At 36.3% G+C, this 19,792-nt stretch overlaps 1 protein-coding gene across 2 annotated transcripts in view; it reads right to left on the bottom strand.

Annotated features, from left to right (window-relative positions):
- Positions 1-19,792, bottom strand: part of PDE10A (phosphodiesterase 10A) — a 333,680-nt gene that overhangs the window by 98,443 nt on the left and 215,445 nt on the right. The window lies entirely within an intron of this gene.

Genomic DNA, 19,792 nt, shown 5'->3' with positions numbered 1-19,792 from the left:
TAAAAATCATATATTGCTTAACACATACATTTTGTTTTGAACTTCAAAAGTGTAAACTGAATTATTAATTTGCATGCTTTCTAACAAAACTAACAACAAGAGTGCATTTTCCACAAGATACAACCAAGTGGTGAGAGTCCACATCCTCAGGAGGCTCAGAACCCCTCTATTCTGTAATACGCAGCTATCTGCTTGTTTAACTTTTCCTTAGTAGGAGCACTAGAATAAGCAAAGCTTTGGTAATCAATTTACTTGGCAAATCATAAAGAGAAGTATTACAAATAGCATGGTCTAAAAGAGACAAAAACATGCCTGAGTTTTCTTGGCATCAGACAAAGAAAAAATCAGCCAACGCACTGTTTTTCAACATCAGCAGGTTACCTAGTCAAGCTGCAGATGTCATCCAAGAGACACAGACACGCTGGAATCAAAGCTGTCATTCAGTAATGGTTTCATGCATAATCGCCCCTCGTGGGTTTGTCTATTTAATAATCTTAAATATTAAAAACGTAAGTATTAGTCAAAACTATTATCTTTAAAGATTAAAATGCATTCCACGTTTCCCTGTCATAAAAAGGGTTTACCAGCAGAATTACATGTGGATCAGCATTTGCAGCATTTCTCCATGGAAAAGAACAATGAAATTTAAAAAAAACAAAAACAAAAAAAAAAAAACCTTACCCATAGGGAGTATTGAAAAATGAGTTCCAAATATCAACTCATGAGGCACATGAAAAATGTGTGACTTCATTGATGTAAAGGATAATCATATGAAATAACCACTTCATGTAAAAGTATCATTTTCCATGTATTCCAGCAACTGTTAGTGAAATAGTCCTTCTTGCTTCAATTTTGCAATTAAGTGTCAAAGTGGAAAAAGAAAAACCCAAAAACTTCACAAAAACAAACAAAAAACAACAAGAACCTACAGTATTTTTAAAACACTTTTAACTTTAAGAAGTTTGTAAATCGTATCTTGTCAGAGTTCTCCAACTAAGATAAAATCTATTTAGAACTTAAAGCAGGGTTTCAATCTTTTTGTCAGCAACAGTCCATAATTTCCAAACTAAATACAACCATGAACAAATACTGATCTGCCTGGGTTTTGGTATTATTTATTGATTTTTAATGCTAGATTTTAATCATTTTGTATTAATACAAACTCAAAATGTCTTCTTCCGAAATCTCTTGTATTAATCTTTGTCTTTTTTTTTTTATAAATAATTTAAGCACTAATGTTCACAGAATGTAAATACAGTGTGAATCTGAACAAATCAGTGAAAGTGAAATGAATCAGCTGACATTATAAGTAATTTCTGCAAGAGCACATGAAGTTTTAATTGGCTGTAAATCTAAGCCAATGTGATGTTCTGCATTCCCGCAATGTAGTGTGGTATGTCTTTGAAATTAAATGATTAGTAGATTAATGGGTAATGTTACATGAGTTCAAGTCAGTATAAATACTACATAGTAAACTACAGTATTTCTACATTATGATCATCTTTAATTTAAAAATAAAAGAAGAAAAGTAACCAAGGGAAAAAAAATCCACACACGTACCACCTAGAAAATGCTTTTCAAAAGTTCAGTTGCCAAGAGGTTCCTTCAGATATATCTAGATTCCTAGATAGAGGGTAGACATTTCACCCGCTATCCAAACCAAGAGAACAAATTTCTTCTACAATATTGAAGAGAAAAATAAAAAGTTGAAGCTTTGCTTTTCTTTGCACTCAGAGCATACATATAATTCGTAACTTCTGACCATAGCTTGTCTCAGCTTCCTCTAAATCAAAGAAACATACCTTGAGAAATCTCCGGGGACACTACCACCTGCTCTCCTGATTCTGTGACTAGAGGTTTGCAGCATGATGCCTAAGAATGCCTGAAACAATGGGTATGCTCTGTTTAGAGCTAACAGGCCAACAGGAGTCATCAAAACCACCTTCTTATATAACAGCCCAGTTGTAGGAACACTTGCTGATGTGTGGGATCTTTACCCTTCTTAGCTAAAGCTACGTGAACCAACACTCCACAGACTGCCATAAACTAGCCTGCAGTGAGGAGCACTAGATGGGAGCAGGTCATGGAGGGAGGTCAGTTTTTGAAACAGATCACAGTCCTTACAGAAATTCAGGAGTCCCAGATCCAGAAGCCAAGTAAGCAACAGTTTCCTGCTAAATTACCACAGTGCTCAGCTGGCAGCAGGTATCCCATGGTCCTGCTTTGTTCTCCTGCAACTATTTCTGGATCCCATGCAGAGACTTTTCACTGTTACATATAAACAATTATCAAATTATTTGTTCAAAAAAATAATAACATAAAACATCTCACATTCATGCTGCTGCACACACACAGAACTTTTTACTGGGCCTTCATTTTAATAATAATATTAATTATAATAGATATTATTATTAAATATTAATAATTCCAACATTTTACCATGAGGCCACTACTTCTGTACAGACATCTTACAGACGTGCCACGTACACACTATAACTACTCTCCTAATGGAGCTTTAATGAAATTGATACAAGTCTACAAAGAATTAACATGCCCCTGTTACAAAGATATATAGCTATGCTTGACAAACTAACACAGCATTTAATGATTTTGTAGATTCTTGTGCTTATTCTATTATAGAAACGCATATTTCATTTTACTAAGTAAAAATATTAAATGAGAAATTACAGCAATTAATATAATGTAGCATGTGTGCATGATGTGTACCTTCCATTTAAAAAGTAGATTCTGAAAAAGTTATTTCAAAGTGATGAGTAACTCATGGCAAGTGAAAGAACAATCAGAACTATGCTTATTCACATTAACATAACTGAAGCTTTTGTTGTAGATCACAGCAGCAAGTTAGAGCTGTATGCCATCTATTTCAGAGAGCTTTTGATTTGTGATGATGTAGTAGACATACAGCCAGCTCATTTTGTGCAGCATCAGAAAGGAGCTAAGCAACTGAAACCAATATATTAATGTCAGTCTCTGACTGTTTGGAATAGAGAGAAACCTCAGCAAAACAAAGGCATATTTGTTGGAAGATGAGAAGGGAAATAATTCTGTCAAGTCAGATACAGATAGGAAAGAAAAAGCATCAAAAACATGCATGCTCCTCAGTGTTGGCAATTATAAGACTGGATTACACATGGCTTTTATGCGCCTCAGTTTCAATGTCACACCTCTAAAACAACATGAATCTCATCATAATAATTATTAAAAGTTCTAGCCTCCTGAATTTCCATAGCTTTGCTATATCAAGGCTAAGCCAGTGCTTTTTCCATCTTAACTTCTAGCGCCCACAGTCACTACCTTTTTGTATCAAATAAATATATAAATATAAATAAATATACTGGCATCTCTCAAAATAGTGAAATCTGGCATTTCTGTATTTGCCTAGAAAAGTGTTCTTTCAATTCAATATCACCTCGATACACAATAAATACTAATTAATTAAAATCACAGACATTCAAGAACATGAATTTTATGATTGTATCAAATAGCAGAAAGGATAAATTATTTCTGCATTTTGTTTTCTTTTAATTTTGGAGCTCAAAATATTGCTATTTCACTCTATGAAAATATAAAATCATATCTTTAAACTCCCATAATATACCTGGCACTTAGAAATGTATATAAGATTATATCTTTCTATTCAATTTTATAGCTGTATACTCATATAAGACATATTTCAGCACTGATATGCCTCTTACAAGAAAGCACATATATGATTTAAAACTACTAGACAGCATCTAACAGTGCTTACACTTGTGCACACAATGACTTTCCTCCATGTACCCAGAAAAGACATTTTCAAATGTAATTTGTGTTAGGTCCTTTAAATCATCACATCTTTGTCTTTCATATTCCCAAACAAGTAGAATAGCTAAAATATTGGCTGCTCAAAAGCACTAATCTCAGTTATTTTAACTATATGCTGTTACTGACAACAGCATACAGTTGGAATGAGTATTTCTGCATTCCTCAACCAGCTGGATACAAAGTTCGCCTAGTTTGTGCCAGCCCAGAAGCAGTAGCTGCTGACATCAATTCCCAGTAGTGCACAGAATTACACGAAAGTACATCTCAAATACAAGAGAGACCCTTTTAAAAATAGTGTGCAAGAGGGCATGTATTTATAGTCCTAGCATAAAGCTACCTTAATGTCAGAACTGGAAATCATTCCTATCAACTCTTGCTTAACTCAGTGAGAGTTCTCCATGTAATGCTGCCAAGCCAAAAATGCTGTCCTGAAGTCCCTCCTGTTTGGTAGTTTGTTTCTCCAGCCAATGTAATTAAAAACATGCATATATATCCAAGAGACTAATGATATTTCAAATAACCCAAAATCTGACAGCAACAGCTGGTTTTCACACATTCCTGTTCAGCCCAGAAGACAGGTATATAACCAGCAAAATCAGATCAAAATGAAATACATAAAAGAATCACAGAACGGTTGAAAAGGACCATAGTGGTCATCTTGTTTCAACCCCCCTGCTATGTGCAGGGTTGCCAACCGCCAGACCAGGCTGCCCAGAGCCACATCCAGCCTGGCCCTGAATGCCTGCAGGTATGGGGCATCCACAACCTCATTGTGCAACCTGCTCCAGTGCATCATCACCATCTGAGTGAAAAACTTTCTCCTAATATCTAACCTAAACCTCCCCAGTCTTAGTTTAAAACCATTCCCCCTTGTCTTATCATTTTCCACTCTCATAAACAGACATTTCCCCTCCTGTTTACATGCTCCCTTCAAATACATAAATGATTCTATTAAACATTTCCAGAACAGCGTTGTATTGATTACAAATACAGAACAAATCCTGTGTCTAAGATAATATCCTCACCTAATGATAGCAGATGCTTTACTAAGCTTTTTAAAGGAGTTCTAGCCTTGTTGAAGCCTGAGAATAATTTATTTCTATAACAGTCATCCAACCTGCTTTGATTCTTTTGTAAATCCTACTGCTTAGTGAAGGGGAAGAATTGTACACATTTGGATAATTCATACCAAGTTATAATAACGTGCTGAAATAACACTCTGGCTTTCAAGTGATAAAAGGAAAACTGTCAGTTCAAATTATTTTAAATTATGACTCTCCAAAACTTTTCTTTTTGATGTGCATGAAGTACAAAACAACAGCTAGAGGCTCTAAGCAACAACTGTCCCATTACTGCTTCTCCCTAATCCACGCACTGCATTCCTTCAGTCCATGAAGTCTGATCTTGCTTGTCTTCTACTCTAACACCCCACCTTCTTTTGAAGTGAGACCTCCTACTGTTTTGTTGTTTCAAGGCATTTTATTCAACACTTAATAGAGGAAGAAAGAGCGAATTTTGTGAACTGCTGGGTAAAACAAAACAAAGCACAAGAAGCAGACTGCACATTCAGCTGCTGCAATTTGGCCTCTAAACCTCTACAAGTGCACTAACTACCTGAAAGCATCATTCATCTTGCTGAACACTTGCATTATAAACACTGGAGGCCTATGTACTACGCCCCCCCAAGCGCACACCTGGTTTCTCTGTAGCTTATCTTTTACATTTACATTGATCATTTTTCATGAGTGCAGAAATAACAACATACCATGAATACACACTGCAGTATCCATTACACCAGGCCTCCTTTGTAACTGTATTCACACCTAAATTATTTCCTGCCCAGACCTCTGCAGTTCCCCACATACAATACAAAATAATTCACAAAGCTTGTAAACTGTGGCTATATTTCACTGTCATGTTAGTCTTTAAGTTGTTCTGTTCTATATAATCTACCAATAGTACTCAGTCCTTGTTTTTGGAAGAACAGTGTCCAATAGCACACCTCTTTTCACTGGCTTCTCTGCCACCTGCATTAGAATGTTATCTTCAACATGCTGCAGGAACCTCCTGGACTGTGTGTACCTGGCAGTGTTGCTCTACCAGCAAACATCAGGGTGATTGAAGTCCCCCAAGGGAGAAACAGTGCTTGAGATCACAAGGCTACTTTCAAGCTGTGGCGCAGCTTGTTACAGTACAGTTTTCTACAACTGAGGACAGAGATATGGACTTGCAGTCATCTTTACTCAGCACACACATTAAGAATAGTTTGTCTCCTCTGTAAACAGTAAGTTCCCATTTGAAGTAGCATTTATCTAAATACTGCCCAAATTCATTCCTTTTAGATTATAAATTATTTCTAACGCTCTTTGGAAGACACAAAGAGTAGAAAGTAAAGGCAAACCAAACTGCTTAATCACATTAACTGAACAAAAGCATAATGTTGTTAATACCAAATTCTGTTTTGGAAGAAGTAGAAAAGCTGCAAAAGGAGTTTAAACTATTGTTCTTTGTAACAGTAAAAACAGGAGGTGATTTCTAACATTTCATAAATCCTGCATTTTCCTATTTGCTTCCAAGCTTCAGGGCAGAAACTAAAAGGCTAATAAAACACAGGTCAGTCCCTAACTGTCTTTTTTATAATTTATATGTTAGTGAAAACACGGCTAAAACATTCATTTTTTTCTATTACAAAGCATTTGGATTTAATTCCTTGGTTTTGTAAATTCAAGGTTACACAACAGACCTAATAAAAAACACCTCAGTTATACAGTAACCAACACAAACACAAAACATGAGACTCTTGCTCCAATCAGAAGTACAATCACACAAGTACTGAAGTGTATCCATTCTCAGATATTATTTTAAAGTTATTTTGAAAAATCTGGGGTAGTAGCCACTCCAGTTTATTTTGCTTTAGTGTCCTTTTAGTTCATACTATTTAATCTGCATCTTACCAATGACAGTTCTGTTTTCTCTTGTCATCCCATGACCTCCTTTAGAGAACTATCTCGCTGCATGTAACAACTTCTCTCAGACTGACAGCTGTTCAATGTGCGCTGCTCTGAAAGTAATGCCTCCTATTTTATCATATTGTCCCACAACATTGGTGGTATGGTGATAGAGACTAAATCTTCGCCCTTACATGTTGTTTCTGTGTGACAGATGGCATCAGAGGGGCAGTATAACAAAATGGCGTCTGACATGCAAGTGCATTTGAAACAAAGGTGTAGAACCAAATTCCTCCGTGTGGAAAAAATTGCACCCACCTATGTTCATCAACACTTACTGAACTTTTACAGAGCCCAGCAGTGAGGCAGCGGGCGGTAGATCCCAGCAGCAGTGATAACAAAGTGAAAGACAAGCCATGTTCCAGATGGTCATGACATTTTGTCAAAGTGTGGCATGTAGACTCCTGCTCATCACGAGCAAAAATTCATAGCTAATGGTGGTGACTTTGTTGAAAAGTACAATTTTTTAGCCAAGAATTTTCTGTATCAATTCACATTACTGTGCCCTTTGCATCTCTTGTATTCTCCATTGGAATAAAAAGGAGGCATTACCTTTGGAGCAACCCATTGATATATATATATATATATATATATATATATATATATATATATATATATATATATATATATATATCACTCTCCTAATTCCCTCTTTTCTAGACCAATTAAAACTTACTATCCTTTCTAAACCTCTTGCAAATTCTCTTGCTTTCCTTTGGATTCTGACTCATTATGTCCTTACAGCTTGGCGTTCCAGTTTAAGCACGCCTGTTAGTTTAGATTCAGCCTCACCAATGGTAAATAGAGTGGAAATGTTATTTCTCGCTTCAACTGCAGTATTTCTGCCAACAGAACTTTCACCAGGTTTTGCTGACTTACTCATTCTGCTGAACACTGCTATCCCCGTATCTGATTCTGCAGTACTTCTACCTAGCTAACTTCCTGTTCTTCTACCTTTCTGATTTTACATTTACATACATTACATTTAGCACTATTTATCACACTTTATTTTGTTCAGTGCAGATCACTACTCCAGTTTATCAAGATTTTCAAATAATAAAGCTTCTTTGTAATTTCTCCTTTGCTTAGTTGTGTCCACTGATTTCTGTACACGTGTTCCTACTTCCACGAACAGCATGAAACATTTCTAGCCCTGGGTTTGTATTGGCTATCAAGTTCAAGAGCAAGTGACTATTAACCTTTCTCTGAGAAAATTTGTTCACTTAGTATAGTAATCCCATTATAACAACTAAACTGAGAGTACCCTGGTTTCACTTGTGATAATGTTAATGCACCCAGCTACAGTTAAATTGAGATAAAGTTCTGTAAACCAAACCTAGGAGTAGTAAAGCCTGAAATGGTAAGGGAGAAGCAGAACAGAAAAGACCACAAGCAGTATTCAGTTTATCACCATGAAGTCTACTGCTACATAAACGTCAAGGAAATGATGGACAGCTACTGTTGTTATCCCTTCTGAATGCCTGAGGGATGAGAATTTGGGAGTGCCTCTCTGAAGGCACACCAAGAAAACACACAAGGGCACAGACTGAAATGGTACGGCACATTCCTGAGCACTGTCCCCATATTGCAAAACAACTGACTCACAGGAACTTCTCATCTGGCTGCCCAGGATGGTAGCACAGTGTACCTGGACAGCACAGCAGTGAGCAGCTCCTGCTGGAGGATGAGGAGGAAAAGGTAGGACACCAAAACCCAGCACTAACTGGAAGGGAGAGTACTGTATGCAAACCATGTAGAATTAGTGTCTGGATGAAAACAAACAAGAAAAACGTCATCAACTCCTACTGCCTGGACCACACCTAGCTCCATAAATATCCTTTGCCTACTGTGTTCCTACTGCGCACTATTGATAAAACTATCAAATGTTTGGTCACAGTAAACCTTTCTGCAGTCAGTATTTCAGCCTTAAGTGCTCACTTCTGTGACATTTTCCCCCCCTCTGCTCTCTGAGCTTTTTCTATGGACCTTTTTTGGTTTCGTTCCACGCAAGCAAAAACCCATTCCACAACTCACCATTTTTAATTCTTTTAAGGGTGGTACATATTTCTAGTTACTATTCAAGCCATCCATTCACGCAAAAAGCTGCCTTTTTAGATAATGGAGTCATTCTAAAATAGTTTTTATCAGTGAGATTAAATATGTTTTAAAGTAGCTTTTATTCAGGGGAAAAAAAAAAAAAAAAAAGGAATAAAAAATAAAAAAAATAAAAAAAAATAAAAAAAAAAAAGATTTCATGGATTTGAAGTACCAAAAGCAACAGGGAAAAAAAAAATAAAAAAAAAAAAAAAGAAGAGCATGGCGCCTGGTGCTTCCTTTACAGACAATGAAATCATGCTGCTGATGTTAATGAAATCATTTCAGCCTACAAATAGCTAAAGGACCAGATTTTTATAATTGCACACATTAAAACACAACTGTCTTTTCACACTGTTATTAAAATGATGCTAAGTGATTAAATGAGATTTTAAAAGTGAATTTGTCTCTTACACTAACATTAACGTTTTGTGGGTAAAATGTATTTAGTATTAATTTCCTGTGTAACGTGACTCTACATATGAAAGCACCCCACTTTAGACTCAGAAAATATTTTTTACTTTAAGTTCTATCAACAATTAATTATTTGGTGGATAATTAGGGGGTGAAACTACATCCTATGGAAATCAGAGGATGAAACTCTGCCCCAATTAATTATATTATAGTAACAAACTATATTTCTTCTAGTAAAGTTTAATCAGAAGATAAGAATTTTCAGGGAAAGACTCTCTAGATGTGGCAATTACAAAAACCATACAGGTATATGTATAGCACTTTGATCCCTCTTTTACTACTATTTTTGCAGCAAATATTTATCTCAATACCAATGTTTTCAGTCAGGCTTCAGAACTCATTCTCTTGAATAGCATTTTACAGGGAATAAAGTCTCTAGAGGCCAGAAGCAGAAGAGGACTAAGTGAAAGTCTTCTGGCTTTTCCATAAGGAGGTTTCACAAAACACTTTTTTCATAGATTTTACCTTAAGAAGAATGTGTACAACAATCAGATTGGGAAGGGAAAAAATATCTAAGAGAACTCTTCTCAAATAATCAGGAAATAATACCCATTGTCACATGGGAGAAAGCAGAGGAGGCAGGAGAAATATACTGCATATTAATGAAAATTCACTGTATAATTTATTCCTAAATAATTCTAAATGTGTCAGAGTTGCACATAATTAATATCACATTCTATTCATCCAGGCTTCTTACATATCCAACAAAATAAAAAAGAAAAAAAGAAAAAAAATAAAATTAAAAAAGGATCACATGGGTAGAAATTTCACTTCAGCATGATTTAGGTATCTCTTAAGTGAACTATCTGCTTGAAGTGCAGTGTGATCTTTTACAACAAATATTATATGTGATGCTCTCATCTTAATATGAAACTATATAATCTACCAATAGTACTTAGTTTAACCATTTCTAAAATACCTGAGCACTTTATCCCCAGGAATAAAGCACATTTGTGTTTTAGTCTTAAATGCTGTGCATTCAAACTCAACAGTCACCAAGGCACTAATCCTTTAAGACTCTCACAATCAGAAATTCAGCTGAATTTTGTAAGGACTGCCTACACAGAGGAAGACCAATCCAAAGAAAAGCTGTATTTTGATACCAATAAATCACTACTTGAGCAATATCTATCCGAACAATCCAAATGAGCAGTACTGAGATGCTCCACGACCCTGCCATTCTGAAAAGCTGTTTCCCATCAGACTTCCATATTTTAAATACATACAGACAGACTCCCTATCCTGAGCTTCTCAGAGCCTCAACATTTGTTTGAGTACACCCTTAAACTGTGAAGCTGCTTCTAGCAACCTTACAGGAGTTCAGCAACAACAGCCACTGCAGTGGCTTCCCCTTTCTGGATTCCTGATGTTAACACAATCATCTTGCCACGTCTGTTATGTTTTACAGTTGCGTAAAATCAAATAAAATTGTCTCTGTGTGTTCCTATTACACCTGCAAGGACATTGAAGAGTTAACAAGAAAACATAAAAATTGTATATTACTTTATGCAAATCTGGAAAATACTGGTACTTAGATGAAGTTTTTTTTAACAAAAAGCTTATACAGATATATATAAAAGCACATGATTATGAAACATGCTCAATTTCAGATCTTAAAAAAATATTAGAAAAATTAAAAGTTTGAAATCAAGTAAGCTAATGACACCATTGTACCCTTTAAATACCTTAAATACATTCTGCAATATTCAGCAAAAACTTAACTTTTGTTAAAAAAAACGAGAATATTTTCAACAGTATGTACACATCTTTCAAAACCAAAGCACTAAACTGACAATTTAGGAGGGAAGGCCATACAATAAGAGCACTAAGGATGAAAAGAAGCAATAAAAAACATGAAAGCACTACAGAGATTTCTGCACAGACTAGTCTTCTGCACTTACTACGGACTCATTTTGACCGCTAATTCATTCTTTATCATAGATTAAGTCTTAAATTTGTGTTTTTTCCATTATGCTCCATCTTAAGATATTAGTTATCTGTAAAGCATGCTTCTTATAAGCTCTAAACAGCATTGTACCTTGGGCCTTGCTACCACACTTTACAAACACTGCATGCTGTATTTCATACCTAATGCCGCAAGTACCGTCAAATATACATCACGAACAACGAATTAACCACACTTTTTTGAGCGGACATTTATTCTTGCCAAACAATTTAGAAATAATACTAAATAGTTTAAACAGACAGAACTCTGGCCTCAATTCAAGAAAAGCAGTACGATGTTTAAAAAGAAAAAAAAAAAAAAAGAAAAACCCTCAACAGAGCTGCCTTTTCCAGACAAAGAGCCTTTTTTTTCCTTTTGGCAGAGAGCTTCGGGCACCAAGCCAAGGAGCTACTTATCAGCTGTTTGACATCAGGGGAGGCCCACGTGCGTCAGCAGGCCCAGCAGGGACCCCTGGCTCATGGCAAGGCACTGAGTGGTCCTTATCTTATCAGTTGGCAGGGTCTGGCACTTCATCCACAACAGTGTGAAAAAAAAGCAAGAGAAAAAGCGGGGGAAGGAAGGAAGGTGTGTGTCACTGGGAGGGAGGAGACCAAAGGGGACCAGTGAGCCAGGCTGTACTGCGGAACATGGCTGGATTATATTTGGGCCTACTGTGCTGCCTGCTGCTGCCGAAAATCACAACAGTGGTTTCTCTTGATTTCCATGGGAGAGGAATGACTTCTCATTTATTTTCATGTGAGGCAGAACAACACGCACACTGGGGGGACAATGCTCCCTTTCACACAGCTGGTAGAGAGGGTTGCCAAAGAAATGAGGAATATGATACACTCATTAAAAAGCTTATCAAGGTAAGCACGTCCTCCAGGAAAGCTCTGAACCAGCACGGTTGCTTAACGAGAACAAGATTTAAATGGCCCAGTTTATTTCTTCAAATGCACAGCTTCAACAAGATTTATTACTTAGGCAAATTATTCTTAGGGAGGTACTGCATCGTAAGTCATGTTTAAGTACATCTCCAAGCTTAAAAATTGATTGCATAAACGAATCTTTGTATTTAGTACTTGGAAAAACATTCACCCAGGAAGGCAATCAAGTAAAACATCTGCTTTCCAAGGCTTATTTCAACTGAAAAAATTCATTTAATTACTCAGAAAAATATGACTCGTCTTACCCTAACCTTCCTACATAATATGTATGAATCAGACAGCAAAAGAAAAAGTCACCTCCTTCAGATTTGTTCGCTTAAATGAAAAACTATCACTGAGGGTACATCACAAGGTAAAAATTAGAAGACAAAATGAGAAGCTGTTCTAGTATCTGTGAAAATTACTGGATCCGTACTCTGGAATATTTTTTGTAATGAATTCTGGGTATTTCCCCCCAAAAAACTTTTCATCTTATACTGTAGTGAGCCAAACTGATATAAATATGCAACAAAGATGAACTGCTGGACACTTGAAACACACAAACTTTATCCATCAATGATTCAGCAGATCTTTGCAAACACTTATGTATCCTTGCCAAAGGACCAGGGCTGGACTACCTCTCATGGATCTGGTTCACTCCAAAGAAGTTTCTTATAATAGTTCTAGTTTTGTTGCATAAAATACAGTTTTCACAGAGTATCATAAAAAAAAATGTCTTGTTTAACTGCATACAGTCATCCTATCCTTCAAATTCCATTCTTCATCTTATTTCGGCTTTCTCATCCATGAAAATACTGTTGTAGTTTATGGGACAATTTTTCCCCTGAAGAGGCAATATGCTTCTATGTTCAAATGCACTAGCAGAAGTGAAGACCTAAATGAAAACACACCCTAAGCCTTTGTCAACCTTGCCAGTAGGAGAATGAAATCTGCACTATGAGTTGAGTGCATTTCAAGAAATTTTCCAGTACAAGCAATACATTTTCCTCTCCAAATATGACTTGACTATTTATAAGGTAAATATCAATAACGTATTATTCTCTCATAAAACACAAAACTAGAAGTTTATTACTGAAGATCCTGGCATCAACAACATTGCTGTAGATGAAATACTTCACATACACTGTTTCCTCTGGAAAAAAAAAAAAAAAATCTATGAAATCATTGCAATATATTACTTTTTCTAATTTTTATTATTTTAATTTATTTTTCTGTTTTCTTGTTACTTGAAGTAAAAACCTCTTTGAAAAAAAAAAATCAAATTCAGTAGACAGGGAGAGAAAAATCAAATCGGAAATCTGAAGATTAACATACTCTTTTTCTATACTAATCTGCAATCTAATCTTTACAGATGGATTTCCACACTTGGATAAAGTGCATGTGAACTAGGAGACTTCATAGGTGATCTACAGACCTTGTTATTTCTCTGAGAGCTAAATGATGCAGCTTAAATACATAAGTTACTGGCAGTGATCAAAGATCACTTCATGTGGAATCCGGTCAACTTACCATGTGACATGCAGAAGGTAAGCTTTTTAGATTGGATGATTTTTGGAAAATCAGTACAGATCTATAATACACACACAAAATGTGATGCTCCATTAGCCAAGAAAAACAGACAAAAAAAAAATAACAGACAATAAAATAACATGCTAAGTTATCTACACCTGTGCTATTACTTGGCTTCTCAAGCACTGAGAAAGGCCTATATGAATCAGCATTTTACAGTTCTATCTTTTTCCTCCTTCATTATTTTGACAAGACAAACCTGAAGATCTCAATGCAAACATACAATAACAATTCATTTTACACAAGAGCTGATTTAACTGCTAAACTTAAATCATACAGCAATGATTTGCCAGCTGTTGTTAGTGCAATAAAATAGATTCTTACATGACTAAATCAGATCATACTCTACACAGTGAGTACACATGCTATTTACTATTCAGGTGTGGCTTTTGTCAAATATATACATAACTGCTGACTTGTTTTATTATAATGAGAATTCAAAGCAACATCCAGTTAAGTCAATGACCTAACTATGTTTTGAATAACGTCTTTCTCTCCTTACCCCCAGAATCAAGGTAGGCCTTAAAGAGTGAGCCAGATGACACTTCTTTCACATTCTTTTTCAGTTTTTCATTTAGATTTTATTTAAAAGCCTAAATCATGAAAATGTCATCATGCCTACCAAAGACTTCATGTCACAGCAGGTGTATGCTTGCCCAACAATCTTCCGCTATTACTATTGTGACGACTTTCAAAGAAAGATCTCAGTTTCATCTTCAGCTACAGATTTTGCTTCCTGTCAGACAGGAGGAATCTGAGTGGCAAACTCTACTGTCGTTAGGATTTTTGGTTTGTGTTCAGAATTATAGTGGATTTCCCCCTTCCCCCATTTTTTGCAAGGAAAATAGGAGAAAAGTGAAAATAAGGGGAAGAAAAAATAAAAGAGAATTTTTTCCCCTATAAAAGTAAACAACTAGAATTCAAGTTATTTACAGGGAAGAGGGAGGTTACTGGTCACACTAAGTCTGACTAATCAAGTAATACTCCTGTAAACAGGAGCTCTATAAAGTAGTTCTGTATTTTTAGTACAATGAAACAGCAAAATTCTAAGTATTGTAGCTGAATTAATATAACAATCAGACCTTTAATTCTATCCCAAAAGGAAAATAAAAGCAAGTAGAATGTTTGTTTCTGGAGAGCTCAGTTTGGAACTTGAACTCTGGATTTGGCCTCACAAGCTTATGCAGAGACAGCATAGTCGTTCAAAGGACTGCAACAGACCTTTGTTGCTACGGTCAGATTCCTTGCCAACAGTACAAATACCCTTCTGTCAATCACAATCCTAACCCAGAGGAAGAAATTCCAATAACGCGTTGGCCTAAACACTGGAAATAAAATAATCTGGCCCTCTGTATAAGATCATGACTTGTCAGAACCACACAGAATGGAAGTACTGGAGATACAACCATAGTCGTATCAATGAGTTTGTTGAAACCTGGCCACCTGAGCTGAAAGAGGAAATGTACTTCAGCAACTAATAATCTGAAAATCAGAAAACTTAAGTTACGTTTTCTAATTCTTATACATGACCAAAGAACTTCACTGTTTTATTTCAGTAACTGTAGAATGGAAATAATTGTTCCCATTCAAGCTACACCAATTCTTAGGGTAATAACTCAACTCTTACACGCTAGTTTGACCACATACGTTTGCTCTCTGCAGATTTAACATTCCACTTAGTACACTGAGGCCTTAAACGTGACCGCCTCCTCTAAAATACTCTGGTAAGAATAAATCTTGTCATTGATCAATCTTATATAAGTGTTTTTATAGTTTTCTTAATTGTCCGTGACTGCTCTCTCCATAGATCTTCAAGCAGTGAAATGGCTAAAGCGATCCCCACATTTCCCTATCCTGATGACAAACTGCATCATACTTTGAGATAACAGTATTTCTTTTGACATTCTGGTGTAATTGTGTTCAATAGTCTCACGTATGTAACAAGAAAAGTAGTAGGAAACCAAAACTGCACAAATAGTATAAGTCGAGGAAAAAGTTATATGAACGGAAGTGGCCAAAATGAAGGATTAACATTCCCTACTTAATGAAGAGCCATGAGACAGTTAACAACTCCATACAGTATGAATTGTTATCTTATCCACAGATAACACATGTCCACAATTAGAAGAATGATGTAGCAGGGACTGGAGGAAAATTGTTTCCTTAACCAAGTGCTTTGCTCTTCTAGCATACTATCCTGAAAAGTACTATAGAGTTAGCAGAAAAGAGTCTGCTTTGCTAGTAAGTTATTTTAAGCATCTTAGAAAGCATATATAATAGCAGAAAATCCTTTGCTACAATTGCTGTTTAGGCAAAATGCTCATTCCTCCACAAAATTCATTAAAATTATCTGAATAGGTTACTCTCAAAGAAATACCACAGACATGCTGAGAACTATGTCACTTCGATTCAGTTCTAATTCATACACAATTACAGATTGCTTAAATACCTATTCCTATTTTCTTAGGGAAAAAACACAGTTTATAACATTAAAAGCACCAACTAAATATCTTGCTTCAAGACAATTTTAAAAGGGACATTCATACCAAAAACATTCGCTGTTAAGTGTTCTTGTTACTCATTTTTTCCATCTTAACAAAACTTCTTCCAAAACAAACAATGTTGTCTTTACTTCAATACAATCCAGCAGTAGATTTGGTTTCAGACCTACACATTGCACTACTTGTCTTCATACTGCATGTCCAAGTCATATTTCTCTGTAAATTTAGACCTTATACACTCTAGACAGTTTGGCAAAAATTCAACTACATTATTGCTAGCAAACTAAATGCTGCAGGATAACATTCCTAGATAGGTGACATTTTTCTCAGGAACTCCAGGCTACCTTACTATGGTGTATCCAGTACCCTTTTGGACACCAACGGTGATTATATTACCACAGTTCAAACTGACATTGAACTGCCTATTTCAAGGACAAAGTTAAATTTTAAAGTTTATTCCTTTAACTTTCAGAAACACCAATACAGTGATCACTGGATTGCAGTTTAACATTTATCTGGAATGTTCACTTCTGCAAGTGACTGCTTTGTACGTTCACCACTAAAGCAGCGCTCTGACACAGGTACATGAACACACAAAAGGCTAGCACACTAAAACAATTTCCGTTGTTAATAAAACTGCCATCAAATTGCCTAGCAAAATCTTACAGCTTTTTTCCAGAGACAAACTTTTGAGTTTGGAGGCGCATAAGTTGTTCAGAGAATAAGAACTTTGCTCAGAAAATGTTTTCTTTTCTGAAGCCTAGAACACAAACATGTCAGCATGTGTCCAATTTACGTATTACTGACTTCAGCAGGCATATTCACGTATCTAAGGAATTTTAAGCAACTCCCACACACAAATGCCTACAGAGATACCGAAATTTTGAAAAGGATAAAAATTGCTGTACAAAGATGATTTTCTATCTTCAAGTTTCAAAAAAGCCTGCAACACTTCTTAACTATTTCTGAAATGAAAAGTATAAAAACCTCACTTAGTAAAACCCAGCTGCATAACTGCTATCTTATATGCCTGCAGAAATAACAGAGCTGCTTGATTTTAAAAGGAACAGTTCTCTAAGAGGAAAGAAATGTTCATAGTTTTGTCTGGCTTTAGTTTTTACAGAATTGGCTTTTCCTCCCAAAATAGGCAGAGAGAGATAATCCAGAGCTAGGCCAATGGATAGCCATAGAGAGTTATTCCCAAAATATATTGTTGGGACTTAAACCAGCAGGTAGCTAAAAGCACCACAGAGTCAAAAATAATAATAGTAGTAGTAGTAGTGATAACTATATAAATGTACATACATACATATACACACAAGAAGTGATACACAGAGTAACTTCTCAGCACTAGCCAACTGACACCCAGCCAGTCTCCAGGCAGCAACTGTTCCTCTGGGCAACTCCTTACCATTTTTCAAGTTGTTCATTTTGTGGGGTTTTTTGTTGTTTTTGTTGTTGTGTGTGTGTGTGATGTCATACACTATCAATAACCTTTTGGTCAGCTTATGTTTGCTGTCCTGCTTCCACCCCCTCCCAGTTCCTTGTGCTCTCCCCCAGTCCTCTTCATGGCAGGATAGTACAAGATGCTGAGAAACTGAAAAGTACTTGGCACTGCGCAATGGTAACACATCAGTGTGTTATCAACAATGTTTTTCTCCAAAAGCCAAAACACAGTATCTTATAAGGTATTATGAAGAAAATGAACTCTATCCCAGCTGAAACCAAGACAGGCACACTTCCTCTTGCACTGCCGTACTAGCTTTTTGTTTCTCCATGGATACAGTAAGGCCTTGTCTATACCAGGCTCTCAAATCTGTCTGCCTTCCAGTCTCAGTAAAACAAACTAACCCTTGGCCTTCCCAATTTTAAAGCTGTACTAGTTTTCTCTTCAGTTTGTGGGTTGTTGTTTATTTAGTGTTTTTTTAAAGCTCATTAACAATTAGATAGAAGTAATCAACACATTTGTCATGCATGCTTCATCAAGTAGTTATCCTAGGCTCAAGCGCTTGTGGTTTATCCAAGAGGATTCTAAGGCAAGCCACAAATATTTGTAACCGGGAACAAACATTTGAAGAGTGTCCAGATGAGCCTTTCAAACATGTTGACAACCTTGAGAAAGAAGCTTGTAATGAATGACTCAGTTTGCAGGTCTGGTGAAGACAAAAGCTCATAGAACAGTTCTGGGAGGTAAACAGCAGTAACTACTCAGGCCGCTGTGCAAGAACATTCACACAAGGTGTCAAGATCCAAGGACCCCCCAAAAAGTGCATAATGGATGCTTGAAACTTGTCCCACCCTTGATTTCAGATAACAGCTCACAAATCCACTTTTAAAACCATAGTGCTTTTCTCAAAATAAAACATATTGTGCAAATCCTAGGCTATAACAGGTATATCACATGAAAAAGAAAAAAATAAAGTTAGTCTTTCATTTTAACAAAGGACTTTTTAGTAGTAGAGTCCTCAGTAATTTTACTTGAACAATGGAGAGGCAGTTGGGTTGAATTCAGGCCAAGTTTTGCAAAAGTGCTCGGTAACTCCACATAAAACAATAGAAAGTAAGTGTATGAAATGACAATGGGATTCAAATTTAAATGCTCAGGATTTCACACAGGTAACAAGCTTTAATTTTAAGGCTATTCCTCTTCTAACTTAACACAAAGATTAAAAAGACTCTTCTGTGTAGAAATTATAGGACATATATTTGTTTCGAGTTAACATGTACTTAAAACACAGAGTAAAGCACTCCCACGAACTTATAAATGCTACCATGGTTTGTTATACAATAAACTAATTTTTAACTCTTCAAGCACTGAAAGCCTAGCTAACTGTGTGCTTGTTACCATTTGGTCCTTCAAGGTTTATTCTCTTATTCATAAACCAGATGGTTGGTTTCAATGCACATGTTCTTTTTGTTCCACCTACCGACCTTCTTTCCACTCCCTCACTAGCAGATATACATCTAGTAGTAACTGTTAGATTGGGCAAGGGGAGCTTGGGTACTTGAGAACATTGAAAAACTTGGACAGGAGAGGAACCTGATGAAAAGAGCAAACCAAATTGCAAATACAACTGCATACCTCTAGCTGAGGCCAACCAAAGCCTGGCATGGACTGCACGATCAGGAACACTGAGTGTGACCAGATACATCCAATAGTGACCAGAAGATACATCCAATATTTCTACAGTATACAACTGCATCCAACTTCCCCACTAGACTAGAGGGTTTGCTTCTGGCCCCAAGCCCTACAGGTACAGCCCTGCTGAGTCCAAACAGACTCCTGCAGGCTCCTCACAGAACCAATCCCTTGCGTCAGTATCTTCCATGTAATTTCACATGAAACAGACTAACTGTAGCTGCTCAGAAATACCACTCCATCATTTACTACAAAATTTATTTCCAGTGTGACTCTAAAAACGTTGAAGA

Source organism: Coturnix japonica, chromosome 3 (assembly GCF_001577835.2).
Source record: "Coturnix japonica isolate 7356 chromosome 3, Coturnix japonica 2.1, whole genome shotgun sequence".
NCBI lineage: Eukaryota > Metazoa > Chordata > Aves > Galliformes > Phasianidae > Coturnix > Coturnix japonica.
Note: the sequence above shows the minus strand (reverse complement) of the source record. Positions and strands in the feature narration are given on the sequence as shown.